The 21,555-nt window shown below is 35.4% G+C and overlaps 1 protein-coding gene across 1 annotated transcript in view; it reads left to right on the top strand.

The window, feature by feature from the left end:
* Positions 1-21,555, top strand: part of COL5A2 (collagen type V alpha 2 chain) — a 408,468-nt gene that overhangs the window by 89,612 nt on the left and 297,301 nt on the right. The window contains exons 5-6 of the mRNA XM_063595475.1: positions 3,239-3,293; positions 5,143-5,212. The gene's annotated coding sequence lies outside the window, so the exon portion shown is untranslated. The remainder of the gene's footprint in view (positions 1-3,238; positions 3,294-5,142; positions 5,213-21,555) is intronic.

The following is a 21,555-nucleotide window of genomic DNA, read 5'->3' as shown; positions in this document are numbered from 1 at the left end:
CAATATTATTCCTTATGTGGGCATAGAACAAAATATCATACTGGTTTCCTACTAATAAAGACTTAGGTTGTTTCCAAATTCCAGGTCTTGAGAAAGTAGTAATGAATATCTTTGCAAAAACTTCATTGTGAATACGTGTACAATCTTTGGATGATGTTCTAGAAATGCAATGGTTGCTTTGAAAGGGTATGTGAGTTGATGATTTGTATAGATGTTAAGGCCTTAATTTGAAATAGCATCTGTTTTAGGTAATACAGCAACAGAGGATGTGTAGTTAACTCCAGAATTTAGTGAAGTTTATCTACATGTTAGCCATATGGGAATCTCCAGAGAGTGAAGGAGACTCCTATCGGTAAAAACCCTATTGAGAAAATGTCATAGGCAGTGAGAAGCAAGAAATCCCATCCTGTGGCAGTGCAGAAGAGCCAGGACTCTTATTCTGATATTAGCCAGGGTTTTAATTTTGTGAGTTTTTCTGAGACATCACAGAAAGTCCTTTGTTTAAAATATTTCAAAGTCAGAAAAAAAATTCAACTTGTAGTTCAGAAGGTAGAGAAATTAGAAACATCTGGTAAATTTGGTTGCAGACATGGCTTGTGTTGACATGGAGATGTAATAACCGGGAGGTTGACTAGTCCAGTCTAATTCTGGTGAATAATATTTTCTCAGCAGTCTCCTGGCCACAAAGTATCAAAAGGCATTGGGAACATGCTGTAAAGTGCCTTGATGCCCAGAACAATTACACTCTGGAAACATTCTCTTGGCCCGGCTGAAAGTGACCCATGACCACAGCTCAGTTCATTCCACAAACAGAATTAGTCACAAAGCCATGTGGAATAACACTCTGCAGGACTTTCTTGTGTTGACTTTCTTAGTGCATGATATCATGACGGGCCTTCACACCTTGGAATGATATTGGCTTGGAATAGTAGGGATGAAAAATAGTGCAACACTTTGCTTTATGTAATTATATACATTTTATTTTTCATGTGGTTATTGACTGTATTCTTTTTAGAGCTTTCTTATATATGAGTGGGGCCTGTCTTAAAGTCTATGACTTAAAGTTTTAAATTTTTGAGTATTTTAGTATTATGTAAACAACATGTCAATTAATAGTGTCTTAAGAAACAGATTGACCTTCATTTTGTTCCTGTACTTCTGTATCTTTCTGATCCTTTCCTGATCACATGAGAGAAAATTAATTACTTCCCTTTCATGTAATACATATGTACGTCAAATATAATCCAGTTGATTTACTTGTCACTTTGTATTTTAATTTATTTATATGCCTGTTTCTAATTAGATGTCTACTCCTCAAAGTTAGGACTGTTTTATTTTATAAATATATTCTTGGTGACTGCTGGAGTACTGAGTACATGATAAGTGAAGAATAAATGTTTATAATATGAATAAATTGGTCTGTTAATTACAGGAACACAAGGTGCTTTGATATGAGATCCAATCTAACCACTAACACTCATTTTTTCCTGCCATGGGTTCATTCTTGCATCTGGTTTTCTTAAAGCTTTTTTACTAATGCATATTGCTGAGTAATTTTCCAAAGGCAATTGTAAATTTCTAAGTGTTTACTTTGAAAGCATCAGTATGTAATTTTGTAACTGGTCAATATAGACCAATTTTGTGATGCTACTTTTAAAAACTTATGAGGATTCTATTATCTGATGAGAAGAGTTAGTTTGTTCTAATAAAAAGTTAACGTGTTTGTTTTCTACTTTACCTGGACCTAAACAACATAAGCTAAACCTAAACCTAAACATAAACATGAACAACATAACCTAAAACATTTACGAGATATTGTATCAAATTAAAGAAGCTTCAAAAAATATTTTTCAACAGGAATCCATTGTCTGAATTACTTATAAACCATCACCATCAAATAGTGTTTATTGAACATCCATGTGTGTCTGCTACACCCCAGATTGCTATACCAATTAGGTGAGCTATGCTTTCCAGATTGAGGCAATACACAGTATCCTGTTTTTATGGTTCTTTTCAACTTGGGTTTGGTATCCCTCTAATTTTATTTGTGTAGAATTCTATTTGCTTTAAAGTTAAACATGACTTTTAGTTATTGTTCCTTCCTTTGTCACTTTTAATTTTCAGCATACATTCAGTTTGTTTGTTGGAAAAAACCATTTTCTTAGCCATGTTTGCCCTGAGACTCCTCCCCTGCCCTTTATGTTTATGTAGGCCAGCCAAATTTCATGTCTGAACCTTTATCCTTTCTTTAGGTAGGTATACAGATGTATTAAGGAATCATCTGACAAGACACAATTATGTTATAATATAGCTTTTGTGTTTTGAGAGGGCTAGGGGATGTGATCCAAAATATGAGAAGTTTTTATATATAATGGAGAATGTTGGGAGATTATGTTAGTAATTGGGTCCAGCTATGTTATACAGCTTTGAAAAAATTATTTAATTTTTCTGAGGCTTGGTTTTCTTGTCTTTAAAATGTGAAGATTAGAAATAATGTTCTTAGAGCATCTTGCACAGCTAAAATACAGTAGGCACTAAAAATGATGGCTGGTAACAGAATCTACAGCTAAAGAAAAAGTAATAAATTGTCTTGTTTGTGAATTGATATCTGTGTGATGTGCATGCAGCTGCTCACATTTATGTTGTCCACAGCAGACCCTGCTAATTAGTCAGCACTCTTTTCCATGGAGTCTGGATGCAGCTTATGAGTTACAGCAATTAACTCATAGGCAACTATTGCCAGTTAACCCAAGAAGGGAAATGAGTTGCATCCCATTTTTTCATCCCTCTATAGCCTCATCCTTTCATTTTACAGAAGAGAAAACTAAGGCTCAGAGAAGTTATGTAATTTCCTCAAGATGACACATTGAGGCATGGTCAGAACCTTGTACTAGAAGTCATAACTCTTACATCAGTTCTCCATCAGCTGAAACATCTGTCTGTTTTGTTCATCTTATTTCATGACTAGAATGTGTACTAGCCAGAACTCTTAATTCAGTTCTCCATCAGCTGAAACATCTGTCTCTTTTATTCATCTTCTTTCATAACTGGGGTAGAGATTCATATAATTTGCCATTTTTTTTCTAGAGCAAATAAATTAACTCATGATTTTCCTGAGGTAATATTTGTGGGCTCATATAAATGAGCCACACTGACCACTTTACACTGGTGATAATATGTTTTTTTAAATATGAAAAATATATTTTTGATTCAAACCTTATGTTCTCTTGCCTTTCAGAGAGGAAAAAGGAAGAAGCAGAGGGTCAGCAGATGTTGAAAGAGGTATAATCAAGGTAAACACTTAGCTAGGAAGTGGTTTCCTAAGCAAGGGTTGCTCTAAAAATTTCCCACATACCCTCCTTTGATTGTTGGACTTTTATTTTTTTTTCTGGTCTAAATATTATGCTGTAAATTTTGGGTTGGAATCCACTGAAGCTGGCAACAGTTAAATTAATCCTTCTTTTCACTGAAAACATGCTTATGCTTGCTAACAACTGCAAGATTAATTGGGACTTACTTAGCCAAAGGAAAAACAGGATGTGAAAAGACAATGTGAAGTTTCTGTCTCGTCACTTACTCCCTCTGTCCCTACTGTTTTTGTTTGTTTTAGTTACATTTTCAAACATTCTCTCATTTTCCCATGTTCTGTGTTCGCCTTAGAAAATCTTCTAATAGCACAGATGACAAACAGGAGTTCCAGAAATGCTGACTCATCACAGCAGAAGCCCAGTGGTTTGGCAGGAATCTTAACTTGAAAATGTCAAGACTGGCCCTTTTAAAAATAAGTCCATGGCAGCAGATGTCACTATTGGTCTATCTTAACTCTGGGGCACTTGTTGACAAAGCAAATGCCATGAGCCTAGAAGCCCAGTAATCATAGATTTTAGACATTTCATGATGACTTGTGGCACCAATATAATGGTCAATTTCTTATACCTGAAACCTAATTTAATTATATAGAACTTTTAATATTATGATTATTGTATTTTAACATTAGTGTCATTTTTCCTTTTTTAACATAAATCTTTTCCATGAAGTCCATATTTTTTTCTTACCTCCCTCTTTCTGCTTTCTGTTCCTAATCATGGGACAACTTTCTCTTTTCTGCTTATATGTGCTTATTTGTTCATGTAAGCGTCCCCATAATTCTCATGTTTTGCAAGATACTTTCTTCAGTGTTAATTTTTGTGCTATTAACTACAATGCAATTAACCTTTACTTTTCTTAAAAAGCAAAGTTGTGCAAGTAATTTGCCTGTTGTCTCTCAGCAACGTGTCCTCCTTTTTTGACACTAGTTTGTAATGCTAGGGCTGTGACTTTGCAGATTTCATACCTCTGATTCCCTTGGCAGCTTTTTGAAAGTATTGGAGTGAGACTTGAAGTTATTGAGGAATGGGGATTGGAAGAGGAGACAAGACTTCCTTCCTGTTTTAAAATTTGTTTTATTCTTGCTGGCTTCAACTCTAAAATGGCAGTTCTCCTAAGCATTAGTTGGTGGCCTCCATTGTGGAAGTGGCTCCAGCCTCCAGTTCCTGTTGGCACTTCCAGAAATGCCTGAACATTTCCCTCAGAGAGCCAGCAGCAGCCAACCCAAGCCTCTTCCTTAGAGCACCAGGTCTGGTGGCCCCTCCTCCTGTTATCCCCATCTTTTCCCATTTATTTCCCTAACCTCAGGCATTGTAGCTTCTTCCTGAGTTACTTTTATGTGACTTTACTTATTCAACCTTCTGACACCTGTGAAACCAGTTTCTTCCATTAAATCCTGTTTGTTGGAAACAATTTGGTTTCTGTTTTCTAAACTTGTCTAATATATCTGTACATAGTCATATATATTTTAAATTATATGTAATGTTAAAAATAGTAAAAGCAAATAACAAATTAATTCCATTGTGTTTCTGATTTATATTTTAAAAATGCTTTTTTGATTTGGGCTTTTAGCATGTCATATATATGTGACGATTTTGATGGCTTGATATGGAGTATATCTTGTGAAATGTATACATAGCTCCAAATGTAACCAAAGCAAAAATTGGTATGAACATTGATAGTAATTTTTCCTTGCAAAAAGATCTTATCCTGGAGTTCCAGTTAGGTTTTACAATTACTGAAATGACTTGCTGTCTATTTTCTATCCTTGTTTAGCTCATACTCCATTAAACAGAAAGCAAACTAAGAGCTGGAGAGATGAAGAGACTTGCTCAACATCATACATGTGAGTGGTTGGAAACCTGAGGTGGACCCCAATCCAATTTTCTTTACTTTGCCTCAAGCTGCCTATAGTTGCTCATGATTTTAGATGTATCCATTGCAAGCATTTGCTAGCATTTGGCAAGAAATGAGCATAAATGAAATAACTAATCCAGGATTTTTTAAACTAATCATCATTATATTAATGTACTATGCTGATGAACTTAAGTTGGAAAGGAGTGTTGGAGAACTTGTTACCTTTCTATTAAAGTCAATTACTTCTTTATAATTAATATTTATTCATACATTCACACTCAGTCAACTAACACTTACTAGTATGCAGTAATGTAATGTAATATAATGACTTAGGTCAATGTATTAATGTCATTTTGACTGTCTTAGATCTGTCACTCTTCTCTCCTTCCATTCATGGGAGTGCTTGCATAAATTGGGCTACATTAACTATCTTATTTTCTCAAGTCTTCCCTATTTAACCTCTACAATCTGGTTCTTGCCCCTTCTCTATTTGAACAACCAGTGGGTTCACCAGTAACCTCCATATTGCCAAATCCAATAAATATTTTTATGATTTTGACTTGACCCACTTCTATGGCAATTAATACTGTTTGATCAGTCCTTCCTTCCTGAAAATTCTCCCTTTTTTCCTGAGATACTTCTCTAATAAGTTATCCTCCTTTTCCTCCTACTGCTATTTCTCATATCCCTTAGGTAGAATCTTAAATATCAGTGGTCTTCAGAGCTCTGCTCCTGGTCTTGTGACCTTCTTGCTATATTTTCTCCCCCACATGATCCTATTTTAGCCCACCTTTAGGCCTTCTGCTACTATTTATGTTCTGAAGACTCCTAAATCCATATCTTCAGCCTAGACCACTTCCATGAACTCCAGATCTTTATGTCCAGCTGCCTGCTGGAAAGCTGCTGCATCCACATATATCTTGCTTGACTTATACCAAGGTGAAACTGGCCCAATTGTTCCATAGAACTGATGTTGGAAATTAACCCTCTCAGTCTTAAAACTTGAGGAGCTACATTTGTCTTATCTTATACATCTAAAATTGTAAGACCAATAATCAGGCCTCTCAAACAATATAGGGGAACTGAATCATAGCCTCTCACCTGTCGTGATTGACTAACTGACCTCCTGCTACCTGTTGACCAACTCCTCTTTCTTACCCCTCCCTAATTCCTTTTGCAGCACATGCATAAAGCCTTTTTCCAGGCAATACTCCTCTTAGAAAATTGGCTTTTTGTGTGATGAGTAGCGGGACCTAGTCTGAACCGCTGGTGTTTCCGTAACACATTTTGGTTCCTTGACCAGGCATACATTGCTTGTGGCTTGGCTGCTACAGGCCAAAAGGGTTTCAGAAGCCCTCCTAAGCAGCTACCTGCCCATTTTTGGCCGGAGGTGAGTCTTGGTCTCTCTTTCTTTGGTCCCACTGCTGCAAGCCCCAACTACATTCCTGATTGCCTAGGAAGAGTAGCCTTTGATATTTGACATCTGCGTCTGGATAGGTTAGTGTCTTTTGTGGGTACCAGACAGGGGGATGTGCTCTTCTCAATTTGGGGAATTCCAAAAGAATTTCCATTTGCAGGATGAACAAGCCCAACCGATGGAGAGAGGAAGCATCCTGACTGTTTCAGTTTAGATATTCTTGGGACTTGTTTGTTGCTGCAGCAGGTGGATTGTGCTTTGGTGATTGTTTGTTTATGTGTGTGTGTCAGTATACTTCCCAATATTCTTTGGTGTCTGGAGCGGTTTGGCATCTCCATAAGCCTCATTGCTATTGAACAGGAAAGTGGGATGGGGTTCTGTGTATCCAGGCTTTTATGCTGCTATTCTAAGCAGGTTCAGGTCTGTAAGTACATGAGGTTCTTCTGTGATGCTGTTTGACCCGAGAGTTTTTTGGAGTCTGGGAAGGTTTGGCCTTTAAAACTCAAACTGCCATGGAAACTGTTTCGTCCAACATTCTGGTTCATATCCTTCATTGGATTACCTCTTGGGGCAAAGTTTAGCCATGTAAACATGTTCATAAAACAGTGAGTTTTTATTGCTATCTTATGGCTGGAGTTCTGAGATAAAAGCTATTGGATCTTTGTTTATGTGTGTGTATACACATTTCAATGTGTTTATGTGTACGTACATTTATTATGTTATATGTTGTGTCTACTAAATTGGCTTATAAATAGTGGTCGTAAATTAAGTAAATAAGTCCAAGCAATTTTCAAGTTCACATGATTTAAGTAATTCTTTAATAAACAAGCTGGCTTTAAAATTATTAAGATAGAAATAGAAATGTCTTTGGAGTTGTCAGCATACATTTTTGTCTAGGTTTTATATTTGTCTCTGCTAGATATTTTGAGGTGTCAGGGTTTGGCACAGAAGGTTATAAAACTATAAACCCAGCCAAAACACAAGTAACCTTTGTGTGACTTTTTGGACAAATTTAATGTTGTTAGTTTAATAAAGACAGTTGAACCTTCTGAGTTATTAGCAAAAATACCCATGAATTTAAGGTTCTTACTTAGATGAACACCTGATATTCTCAGGTTATGAAATGGTTAATGAGGAGCTAACCACTAGCTTTGTCTAATGTCTCAGTTTTCAGAAGTAATCCAGATAAACTTTAAAAAAAATGAAAGAATTGAGTACATGTAAATAGGATAAATGCTTGTAGGTGAACTTTTTGTGTAATTTAAAATCTTAATTATTTTGATGATGAGTCATCCAAATTATTTTGGATGTCTGGTCATTTTCATTTAAAAAAGGTTTTGATATAGACAAAAGTATTTTTAAAAACTGTAGAATGTTCTCAAATATAAAATACTAATATCTTATAGTTCAGGATTTCTTACTTCCTAGTGATCTTCACTAAAATTTAAGGTTACTAAGAATAAGAACTGTAGTTAACATATAATTCTGTATATAAAATGTGCCAGAGAATTTCTGTCCTTATGAAAAAAGAATAATTTTGTCTAATTCAGAATTTATCTAAAGGTTGATTCAAATTATGGACTATGGTAAATTTTTGTCCTAAAATAAAATGACTGTTTTTTTTAACACGAGAAAATTTAAGACCAAGCAGAAAATTCAAGCATGTCATACATTGTCTGTGTAAGTCATATGTAGTTTTTCTCCTGTTTCTGTGTATGTCTGTCTTCAGGCACATACAGAGAAAATAGAAAGATGAAAAAGTAAAAACCTGATAGGAAATTGGAGAAATTAGGCTAATTAACATTGCTCATAGTTAAAGCTTCTTAGTCTTGATAAAGGTAAGATAAGAAATATTATAAAGAAATACACTGGCATTTTGGCAAATCTTTTTTTAAATATAGTTAAACATGAAGCTAGATTTAGCAGGGAGTCAAATTTCACATAAATGCTTCTGTTGGTTGATTTCACACTGTGTTTACTATTCTGCATTGGTGGTACTAGCACTAAAGTCCTCACTTGCCAAGTGCCTAAAGTAAATTTCTCAAATACACAAAATGTATAGTGGTATTGGTGGACGTAAAGACATTAATTTGTGTATCAAAAACAACATATTTATTGTGTGTGTGTGTGTGTGTGTGTGTGTGTTTTAGCTCTCTGTAACACTGTAGCCTCTAAGGTAAACTGAATAGAAAAAAATTTGGGGTTGGTTTTTTGTTTGTTTTTGCTTTCATTTTTCATTTATTTGCTATTTGTACTTTTTTGGGTTTATATATATGTATATATACATATATATCATATGCATATATAAATAAATAGAAGCATAAATATATAAGCATATCTATACATATATATGTAAAACCCAAAGGAGAACAGATAGCAAATAAATATATAACAAATAGCAAATAAATAAATATATAAATTATATATATAAAATTATTGGTATTTTTAGTTTCTAACAGAAGACTTGCATTTGATTCTATATATATAGTAGTCATTTTGTTTCCTGTGCATTTCTAACAGTTCATCATTTGTTCTATTTATCTAAAATTCCTAAGCTACCTTTGTAAAGTCTCCAAAAAAAAAAAAGAGCACACTAGCCATTTAAAACTGAATTGGTTTTGCTTACCTATAATGATCTAGAGAGCTTTAAGAGTTTAAGTTTTCTGGCCAAAATTAAAAGACTTGACTTATTTTTATAAATTCTAAACAGAAATAGTACATTATTTTGTTATTTAAGAAAGTAGCTGAGAATAAAATTGTTTAAATGGTGCTTATTTCAGGTAGTTCAGTTCAATCAATAATTTGAGTTAGTTTCAGATCTTTTTCTTTAGATAATACGGAAAGACTGTGATATGGATACAAAGTTTTAATGTTTAGGAAAGATTGGCCTTGTTCTTAAGGAAATTATATTAACAAATTTCACTCAAATTATTTTAGTTGTGTTTAGTAGCATTATTAAAATCAAGTGATATTCACTTTGATTAAGTAGTAATTAAAAATATGAGACTTTCTAGTGATTTTTAATCTCAAGGTTTTTATCACTGTTAGTGTGTGTAGTTGAAAACAAAAACAAAATATGTATAAGTGATGTCCTGGTTTGATGATTCTAGTGGTGAATGTCACCTAATCACTTGTTAGTGCTACACTAGAAACCAGCCCTGGAAGTGATGATACTCTTAAATAGCTGAAAACAAATTATTGTGTGCTTGTTCTTAGTTTGTCCCTGTTTTGTTATATAGTATTTAAGTGGAAGGAGATTATTTATCTTCATACTGAATTTCCAAAACTGATATTTGCTTTTACCATTTTTTTAATGATGGAAAAAATGATAACTGTTGCACATTGATAAGTTTGTCACAGGACTTGTCACATTTTTGATGCTTTTGGTCACAATTGCATCCCTAGAATGCTAGCAATTAGACATATGGAAGTAGTAACCTAACCACTTTAATACAGTGGTTTGAAGTGCAGCAGGCGGCAACTACTAGACACCAAATGACAGTGTTTTAATTTGTGACATGTTAGAGTCATGTTAGTGACTCTACATGTTAGTCACTCTACATGACATCTAGAGTCATGTTAGAATTATGGGACTTTCTGCAGTATTAGTAAACTGAACCACAAATTTCTAGATGTTCTTATATATGTCCGTAAACATTTCATTAAGCTTTGGCTTCTGTTCTTATCATAAATGCATATACTATACTTGATCATTTATATTGAAGATAGAAACTTATTTTACACCAAAGTAGTCTATCTGCATATCATAGGTAGAGTGCTCATATATTGTAACTTTATTTTTATATTGTTTTGGAAGTCTTTTTGATTTAACTTTGGTTAAATGAATAATTATTATTTTACAATGACCTGTAATTCTGTTTTGATCAAATGTTTTGAGCCTTTAAACATCTTTGGAAAACATCCTATTAATTAATCCTTGTGCTGCTAAGTTACCAGGTTTTGACTCCTGGGTCTGCAAATGACACTGACACCTGCTAAATCTTGAACACTGACATCAGTCAAAACCTCAACTTCGGGCCGGGCGCGGTGGCTCACGCCTGTAATCCCAGCACTTTGGGAGGCCGAGGCGGGCGGATCACGAGGTCAGGAGATCGAGACCATCCTGGCTAACACGGTGAAACCCCGTCTCTACTAAAAATACAAAAAATTAGCCGGGCGTGGTAGCGGGCGCCTGTAGTCCCAGCTACTCGGGAGGCTGAGGCAGGAGAATGGCGTGAACCCGGGAGGCGGAGCTTGCAGTGAGCCGAGATCGCGCCACTGCACTCCAGCCTGGGCGACAGAGCGAGACTCCGTCTCAAAAAAAAAAAAAAAAAAAAAAAAAAAACCTCAACTTCAGAAACCCAGGAGGGGTGACAATCAAAATGAGCTGCTTTTGTGAGACACAGGGCCAGAAATGAAAACTATTCAATCCCCTTAGGCCCAGGGACTATTGTGGAAAAGGTGGATGTGTGAGATTTTGAGTACTAAAATTAGTTATATATTTTATTTTGTGATGGGTTTATGTGCCCTTATGTAGACCTTAAAAAGAGCTCACCATTCTAGGCCAAGGTTGAAGACACAACGTGGTTTGGGAGCCTAGGGAGCTGGGCCTCCCAGGCCAGAGTGTGGCCTCTTAATGGCAAAGGAGATTCCTTTGAGTTGTAAACAATACTGTAACCTTACTTTTTGTCTTTTAGTTTTTAAGTCTTAAGTTGCTTAAATAGTTTTAAAGATTATGAGTATCTGCCCACCTCCAATCCCATCTGTCCTAGGACATTTAATTTGCTATAAGTCTTGACTCTAATTCCCTTGGCCATAGAGGTCCCACTGAAGAACAGGGTGAACCCGGGGCATGTAGCACACTACTCCAGCAATGGTATGGGACAAAAAGTCCTAAGCCCCCCACTGACTGAATGGAGCCACTTGTGGCCAAGGGGGACCCAGTTGTCAAGAGACCAGTCTTACCTGGGAAAAGGTCTTGCCCCTTACCCTGCTGATGGTCTACAGAGCCCCAGAAGTGGGTTAACTCTTAGCCTTATCCCATGACACCCCTTCTCAGCATGAAGCAGTCAGAAAGACTGATGACCAGATTCCCCATGATTGAGGAATTCATAAATAGAAAGAAGGGGCTAAAACTGGCCCAGCTGACCCATAGAACTGATGTTTATGGTTTCTTTTGAATAAACATGGACATTGATCCTCTCAGTCTTAAAACCTGAGAAACTTATATTTGTCTTATCTGAGTTCCTTTCTCAGAAAAATCAACCATCAGGCCTCCCAAATAGTTCCAAGGAACTGAAAGTTAGGAAATTACTGCATCTGGACAATGAGATGTCAGACCCCACACCTGTCATGATTGCCTAACTGACCACTTGCTTCCTGCTGACCAACTCTTTTTCCTTACCCCTCTCTAATTCCTATTTTCCCACACATAGTTACATTTCTTTCCTGCTGTAAAACCCCCTAATTTTAGTTGGTTGAGGAGATGAATTTGAGACTGATCTTCCATCTCCTCAGCTGCAGCATCTGAATAAAGCCTTCTTCCTTGGCTCAGTGATTGGCTTTCTGTGTGGTGAGCAGCAGGACCTAGCCTGAATCCCTGGTATTTTGATAAGAGATGCTGCTATGCACAAATGTAAATCCAGAGTTGGATGATCTGAGCATCAAGTGAAGCTGGAAATCTCTATTTGTAGGCTCAGTTTTCCAATTTTTAAACAGTCAGCAAATTGAAACAAATCTTTTTTTTTTTTTTTTTTGAGACAGAGTCTTACTCTGTTGTATAGGCTGGAGTGCAGTGGTGCAATCTCAGCTCACTGTAACCTCCGCTTCCAGAGTTCAAGCAATTGTCATGCCTCAGCCTCCTGAGTAGCTGGGATTACAGGCACATGCCTCCACACCCGGCTAATTTTTTGTATTTTTGTAGAGAGGAGATTTCGCCATGTTGGCCAGGCTGCTCTCAAATTCCTGGCTTCAGGTGGTCCACCCACCTTGGCCTCCCAAATTGCTGAGATTATAGGTGTGAGCCACTGTGCCCGCCTGAAAAAATCTAAAATGCTGTGTAAGTCACACTAAACATGTGTCTAGGCTAGATCTATTTTGCCACATCTATGCAGAGTCTGATTCACAACAGAATCAAGGGAGGTATGGGTGTGAACCTGGGAGAGCAAATTTTTTTTAAAGATAGCAAGTTTGAGGGAATAGCCAAGAGTCAACGAGAAATGGAAGATTGGGCTTGGTAGTAGAGCAGCAGCAGCAATGAGTCACTTAAGGAGTCAGGAGAGATCAGTCTTCCTTCTATTAACATGCAAATTAAATGAAAGAATGGCTTTTACTGGGATAATGTTAACATATTTTATTTTATAATATAAAATTTAAATTTTATATTATAAAATATATTTATAATATAAAATAATAATTTTTATTTTAAAATATAAAAACATATTTTATAATATTATACCTTCTCTCATATCCATATCTTTATAGTTATTATCAGAAAAAGCCACACATGACCTTATGTAAATGATGGCAACTGTTAAGAACCAGGTATTTTATTATTTGGGGACTTGGGGAGAAAAGAACCTGAAGAATGGGGGAGCTGGCTAGGAACGGAGAAGAGGCCTTGGGGGAATGAAGACTACTAACCTGTAGGTGGAGTGGAGTGGAGCTGGTTGAGGATGGGGAGAAATGTAGCTCATGAGTGGTATTTAATACTTAGAAGCAAACAAGAGAGCTGGGGTTAGACAAAAGTGGAGATTAGCCAGGAATCAAGTCCTGGTGGGATGGGAGGTGACTTGGCAGTGTTGGTCAAAGTAGAAGCCAAGGTGGGATATTGAACTGGGTGGCAAAGGTGAGAGCCAGAGCTATGGAATACAGAGCCAGGGATCTGGAGGCAGTTTGGAAGGATATGCAAGGGGGACTATGCCAAGAATAGGTACCCCCTGGTTTGGGAATTTTCGAATGAGAAAGTTGCTACGTTTGTAATATATATTATGTAACATAGTAATTTTTCTTAGGCTGTACTTTTAGTCAATGTTGAATTAAGAGTTAAACAAATTTAAAATCTGCAATTTTGTTTAAAAAAATTAAAACAACCAAACATATCATCTTTCCAACAAATGTTTTTTAAACAGATCTTTCAGCCAAGTTGCCTAAGAACAACAGTTGACTAGAACTGTACGTCTTCCTTCAAACACTGTCTACTGCAGAATGCAAACAGGAACCTCTGGGAATATCTGTGAGTCATAAAATGTTGCAGGGAACTTTCCAAAACCATTTTTTTTTTTTGCTAGGATGGAGAGTTCTAATCTCATATTGGCAGGATCTGTTGGCTGCAAGGTACACTGTTTACTTTGATTTCTTCTCAGCTGTTCTGCATGATCTTGGATCATCAAGTTTTTGATATATTAGAGCAGAAGGGTTGCATAATATTACAAGATTGTAACCCCTTCTGTTCTTCTATTCTCTTAAAATAGATAAAAATCATGATTCTAATCTATGCTTCCTCCATGAGTATATTTAATTCACTTGTCTTTGAAGGAAGTGGTTTGGATTAATCCCACAATTCTAAAAGTTTATAGTACTGGTAATTGAAAACTTTTTTTTATTTAATTGAAAAATGATGTCAAAAAACACTTCATAATGCTGCTAGAAAGGAGTATTTCTGAATGTGTATGCGTGTGTGCACTGGGGTCATTTAATCTAGTTTAAATATTAGTGCTTGTATTGAGCAAAATATGTACACAAAGGCATATCTTACAAACATGGTATTATTGTAAAGAATGAATAAAAAAGTAGGCCAGAAAAAAATAGTTCCTAAGACTTTGGCCATAAACTCAACCTGAATCTAAACTCTTTGATATTTAATGGAGTCTGGATAACTTCTGAATTGATTTACTCTTTAGGTTTTTACGTTTTTTTATGTTTATTTAATGTTTAAAAGAGTAGTGTACTTAGAATGTGTAAGGTCTTAAGTTTACAATTCCAAAGATTTTGACTATTGTGCAAACCTGTACAGTCACCACTCAAACCAATACATAACAGTTCCATCACCCAGAATGCTCCCTGTGTTCCTTCCTAGTTGCTTTACCATTACTCTCCTCCAAACACCAGAGACAACATGGATTAGTTTTGCATGTCTTGGACTTCATATACATTGATTCATACAGTATCTGTTCTTTTGGGTTTGGCTTCTTGAGTCAAAATATATGTAAGATTCATCCATATTTTTGCATGGATCAGTTTTTCATTTTTTAAATTGTAATTGAGCAATTTCCTGTTATATGAATGTATCACCATTTTCCTTTCTCTTGATGATGAACATTTCTGTTATTTCCAGTTTGGGCTATTGTAAATAAGAGCACTAAGATACTCTTGTAAAAGCCATTTTATGGACGTAATGTTTTTATATTCCTTGGGTAAATTCCTGGCAGTGGGATTGCTGCATCACAGAACCTTATGTTAAATTGCCAGTGTTTCACAGTGGTTGTACCATTTGACAATCTCAACAGCGATGTATGAAGGTTCCATTTGTTCCACATCCTTGCCATTATTTGGTATTATTTATCTTTTTTATTTCAACTACTCTAGTGAGATTAAAATTTTATCACATTGTGGCTTTATTTGCATTTCTCTGCTTAAGAATTATGTTGAGGAACTTTTTATGTGTTTATTGGCCTTTCCATGTCTTCCTTTATGAGGTGTCTCTTCAATTCTTCTACCCCTTTTTAATTTTTTGTCTTTGTATTGTTTATTTTTAGGAATTCTTTCTATATTGTAAAAGATCTTTTTCAGATAAATGTTCTTAACATATTCTCCCAGTCTGTGTCTTGTCTATTCATTTTCTTAATGATTTCTTTTTTAGAAAAATTGAAATGTAATTCACATCCCATCAAATTCACTCTTTAAAGTGAACAATTCAGTGTTTTTTAGTATATTCACAAAGTTGTGCAACCATCACCACTATGTAATTCTAAACATTTTCATCACATCTCAGATATACCCCATATCTATTAACACTCACTCCTCATTCTCCTTTTCCCCCAGACCCTGGCAGCTGGTAATTTACTTAAAAAATCATGCAGAATTTCCTATTCTGGACAGCTCATATAAATGGAATAATACAATCTGTGGCCTTTTGTAGGTGGCTTATTTCATTTAGCATGATTTATGGCTGCATAATATTTCACTGTATGGATATACTACATTTAAAATTCATTCATCAATTGATAGGCATTTGGGTTGTTTCCATTTTTGTCTACTACAACCAATACTGTTATAAATATCAATGTTCAGGTTTGGGGTAACCTTAAGTTTTCCATTCTCTCAAGTATATTTCTAAGAATGGAATTGTTGGGCTATATGACAGCTCTGTTTTTCACTTTTTTTGAGGAACTGCTTAAATGTTTTCCAACTGCACCATTTTGCATTCCCACCAGCAATTGTGTGAGGTTTCCAATTTCTCAATATCTTTGCCAATATTTGTTGTTGTCTGCTTTAAAAAAAATCTGTTGATTGTGGTTTGTGATTTGCATTTCCCTGATGACAAATGATTTTTTGATTATTATGATGATAGTGTTAACTTTTTTTCTTTAATGGCTTCTGTTTTATGTTTTGTTCAACAACTGTTTGACTACCCTCAAGGTCATGAAGATGTTCTCTTACTTTTTTCTTCTAGAAGCTTTATGATTCTAGCTTTTACAATTAGATCAATGATCAGTAATGAGTTAATTTTTTTTACATATAATGTGAAGTAACTGCCAAGGATTTTTTAAAATATGGATAGACAGTTCTCATATGACTTTTAGAGTACGTTATAATTTCCCCTATTAAATTATCTTGACGCCTTTTCAAAAAACCAGTTGACCATCTGTATGTTGTCTATTTCTGAAATCTCTATTCTGCTCTATTGGTAGGTATATATATTGTTATGTCAACATCACATGATAGTTGTAGCTTTATAGTAAGCCTTGAAATCAGGTAATGCAAGCCCTTAAACATTTTTTTTGTTCTCTTTTAACATTGCTTTGGCTTTTCTAATACTTTGTCATTCAATACAAATTTTAGAAACTGCTTGTATTTTGTCCAAGACACCTGCTTACATTTAACTGAGACTGCATTAAACCTATCTATCAATTTGGGGAGAAAGGAGATCTTACAAATTTTAGTCTTCCAATTTTATGAAATAGTATATCTTCACATTTACTTAGATCTTTAATTACTTTGAGCAATGATTTTTATTTTTTTAATAAAGATCTTGAAATTTGGTTAGATTTAGTCTTTAGCATGTAATTTTTAAAATGCCATTGTAAATGGTAGTATATTTAAACCACAATTTCTAATTGTTGGTAATATTTTAAAAGGGTTAATTTTTGGATACTGTTTGTGTACTCTGAGACCTTGCTAATTCACTTTTTATTTTTGGTTTATTTCTGGAAACTCCCTAGAGTTTTATTCATATACCATAATGTTATCAGCAGATAATGATGGTTTCACTTTCTTTCCAATATTTTGGCTATTTTTCTTTTTCTTGATTTTTTGTACTGGCTAGGACATAGCATCATGAAGTAATGAGGGAAGACACCCTACCTTGTTCCCAGTTTTAGGGTGACAGCCTTCAGCGTTTTACTATTATATAGGATGTGAGTTCTTAAAAATAAATGCCTTTTATTATATTTAAACAATTCCTATCTATTCCTAATTTGCTAAGAATTTTGAATTATGACTGGGTGTTTAATATTGTTAAATATAGTTTAAAAAATCTATTGAGATTACTGTATTATATCTTAATTTTTATGCTGAGATACATTGTATCAGTATATCAATTAAATATATTGAGATGACTGCATTATATCTTTTTTTTTTTTTTTTTTGCAGTCTTCCTTTCATTACCAGTAGTATGCTGTATCAGTTTCTAGGAAAGCCATAACAAAGTCCTACAGACTGAGTGGCTTAAACAATGGGAATTTATATTCTTATAATTCTGGAGTCTAGAAGTCTGACATCAGTGTGTCAGCATGATTAGTTTCTTTTGAGGCTTCTCTTCTTGACTGATAGATTGGTGAGTTCTCTCTCTTATTACATGTATTCCCTCTGTGTATATCTGTGATTTTATCTTTTTATAAGAACATCAGTCATATTAGGTTAGGGCCCAACTTAATGGCATCATACTAAATAAATTACCTCTTTAAAGACCCAAAGTCCAAATAAAGTTACATTTTGAGGTACTGGGGGTTAGGACTTCAATATAGAATTTTTGGGGTAGACAATTCAACTCACAGCATATAGCTATTCAGATTTTGTTTCTTTTCTTGTGCGAGTTTTAAGTTGTATTTTTCAAGGAATTTGCTCATACTATTTCAGATGTCAAATTCATTGGAATAAAATTGTTTATAATACTTTTAATATCTACAAGCTTTGAGGTGATGTCCCTCTTTCATCTGTTATATTAGTAATTTATACTTACTCTATTTCTCCTCTTGATCAGTCCTGCTAGAAGTTTAGCAATTTCATTAATCTTTTAAAAAGGATGGTCTTTTGACTTTGTTGATTTATCTATTGTTAGTGCGTTTTCTGTTTCATTGATTTCTATTTCTATCTTTAAATTTTCACCTTTCCTACTTTCTTTGGTTCTAATTTATTCTTCCTTTTTCAAATTCCGAAAGAGTAAGATTGGATAATTCAATTTAAACTCTTCTTTTTTTCCCCAATATTCTCATTTAATTACTATAAATTTTGCTGTGAGATATGCTTTATGTAAAACACTGATGTGTTGTATTTTCATTATTATTCCACTTAAAATAATTCCAGTTTTCTCCATGATTTCTCTTTTGATCCATGAGTTTTTGAGAAGTGTTGCTTAATTTCCAAATATTTGAGGATTTTTACATTAATTGTAGATTTAATAATGTTGTCTCCAAAACACAACTGTTCCAATCTCTGCCTGTTACCCCATCCCAAAGTCACTTCCACATTTTTGGGTATCTTTTCAGCAGCGCCCCACTCTACTGGTACGAATTTACTGTATTAGTTTGTTTTCACATTTCTTATAAAGACTTACCAAGAGTGGGTAATTTATACAGGAAAAAGGGTTTAATGGACTTACAGTTTCATGTGGCTGGGGAGGCCTTATCATCATGGCAGAAGGCAAGGAGGAGCAAGTCACATCTTACATGGATGGCAGCAGGCAAAGAGAGAGCTTGTGTAGGGAAACTCCTCTTTATAAAAACCATCAGATCTCATGAGACTTACTCACTATTATGAGAACAGCATGAGAAAGACCTGCTCCCATAATTCAGTTACCTCCCACCAGGTCCCTCCCACAACACATGGGAATTCAAGATGAGATTTGGTTGGAGACACAGCCAAACTGTATGGTTTCAATTCTTTGAAATATACAGGGACTTGATTTATGGCCCAGTATATGTTCTATCACGGTGAATGTTCCATATATTCCTGAAAATAATGTGTATTCTGGAGAGGTTGGTTATAGTGCTCTATTAATGCCAAGTAGGTCAAGTTGGTTGATAACACTCACATTATCTATACCCTTAATAATCTGTTTTTAACTGCTTCTATTACGAATCAATGTCAAGAGAATGTTATAGTCCTCAACTAATTTGTGATTTTATCTATTTCTTCTGTTAGGTCTCAATCTTTTAATCATGTACTTTGGTGGCTTTATTATTGTAACATACACTATTATATTGCTGCATCTTCTTGATAAATCTACATTTTGTCATTTTTTCTGTTTACCTCTAGTCACAAAGTCTACAATGTCTAGTCACAATGTCTCGGTATATATTTATATAATCTCACCAACTTCCTTATTGTCACCATTTTTTTTTTTTTTGAGACAGAGTCTTGCTCTGTCACCCAGGCTGGAGTGCAGTGGCACAATCTCCGCTCACTGCAACCTCCTCCTCCCGGGTTCATGCCATTCTCCTGCCTCAGCCTCCCGAGTAGCTGGGACTACAGGTGCCTGTCACCACGCCCAGCTAATTTTTTGTATTTTTAGTAGAGATGGGGTTTCACCATGTTAGCCAGGATTTTTCACCATTTTTAAAATTAGTATATATATGTATTAGTTTGTTTTTATGCTGCTGATAAAGACATATACAGGAAAAAGAGCTTAATGGACTTATAGTTCCACATGGCTGGGGAGGCCTCACAATCATGGCAGAAAGCAAGGAGGAACAAGTCATGTATTACATGGATGGCAGTAGGCAAAGAAAGAGCTTGTGCAGGGAAACTCCCATTTTTAAAACCATCAGATCTCATGAGACTTATTCACTATCATGAGAACAGCAAGGGAAATATCTGCCCCCATTATTCAATTATCTCCCTCCAGGTCCCTCCCTCAACACATGTGAATGCAAGATGAGATTTGGGATTACAGGCACACACCACCATGCCTGGCTAATTTTTTATATTTTATTAGAGATGGGATTTCACCATGTTGACCAGGATGGTCTCGATCTCCTGACCTCGTGATCCATCTGCCTCTGCCTCCCAAAGTGCTGGGATTACAGGTGTGAGCCACTGCACCTGGCCTGGTTAATTTTTTTGTTTCAACTTCACTGATTCTTTTCCTTCCCACATTCAATCTGCTATTAGGTCATCAAATGACTTCTTCATATCTAATTTTGTAAATGTTGTATTTTTTAGTTCTATAATTTCCATTTGATTCTTTTTCTATTTTTAATATTTTTGTTCAAATTTTATATATTATCATGTAAATTAACTACACATTTTTCTCAATCTCATAAAATATTTATTATGTTGTTTTAAAACTCTTGTCTGTTAATTCTGACATCTGTCTCCTCTGAGAGTTGGCTTGTATTAACTACTTTCCTTTTGATTCTGGATCACATATATACTCATGGTTTTATGCATGTCTCATAATTTTTGATTGTGTAACAGAAATTGTGTCAAAGAAGAGTTTAAATTGAAGGTAATATTTTCTTCAAGAAAATGGCACACTACTTCTAACAAGTTGTAAGGATGAGGGGCTATGTCAATGTAGTCTGTAATTGCAATGAGCCTGTGCTCTGTTGCAGCTTTTGTACTTAATTTAATCACTAGCTTCACATGTTTTTGAGGGCAAGATCAGGAATTTCCCTAAATTATGGCTTGGGACCTGAGCATTGGTAAGACTCTGGACATCACTATGTTTTTCACTCATGTTGTCAGATTTCTCAACGGACAGAGATTTCTGTCTGCTTCCCAGGCCTGCTGTCTATATTTTGAGATACTGAAGAATTTTCTTTGCTCTCCGCTCTGCCCCTAACTTTCCACATCTCAGAAGATAGATATATATTATTTCAGCTTTCTGGGTTTTGCAGCTTTGCTTTTGGTAAAAGCCCTGTGAACCTCCGGGCTTTCAGTTATCCTGCCCTGTCTCCATCCTTTGGTAGGCTGCTGCCATTGCTCTACCTACCTTATGTGAGTTGGGGCGACCTCTATCAATTTTCATTCCCCGTGTTTAGCCTTTGGTGTTCTTCTGCCTTGCAATCAGTGACGGCCCAGCGTGGCTCAGAGGATTTTTTACTCTGCTCTCTTCCTACATTTTGAAGTGTACTTGGTCAAAGCTCAGTGCATTTCAGGAGGATTTCTTTCAGACCTCCTGCCCTGCCCCTGCCGTTTGCTACACTATTGACATGATTTAGCGAAGGTCAAATGGGGAATTGGTGTGTAGCTGACTTGTTCTTTTATAAGGCACACCAGAATTCTAGACTGTTAGACCAGCCCACACAGTACTGTTAGAAGTTTATTAACACTTCAGCAGTTTTTCCTTATTCCTATTAATTATGAGTTTGTTCTTCCTGCTATGTTTCCAGGTATCATTAAGATTTTTTTCCTCTCTCTTACCGCTCATAAATTAAAAAAAAAAAAACATTATTTGGTAGCTTTTCTGTTTT

Source organism: Pan paniscus, chromosome 13, assembly GCF_029289425.2.
Source record: "Pan paniscus chromosome 13, NHGRI_mPanPan1-v2.0_pri, whole genome shotgun sequence".
NCBI classification, from domain to species: Eukaryota; Metazoa; Chordata; class Mammalia; order Primates; family Hominidae; genus Pan; species Pan paniscus.
This window is presented reverse-complemented; position numbering and strand designations above follow the sequence as displayed.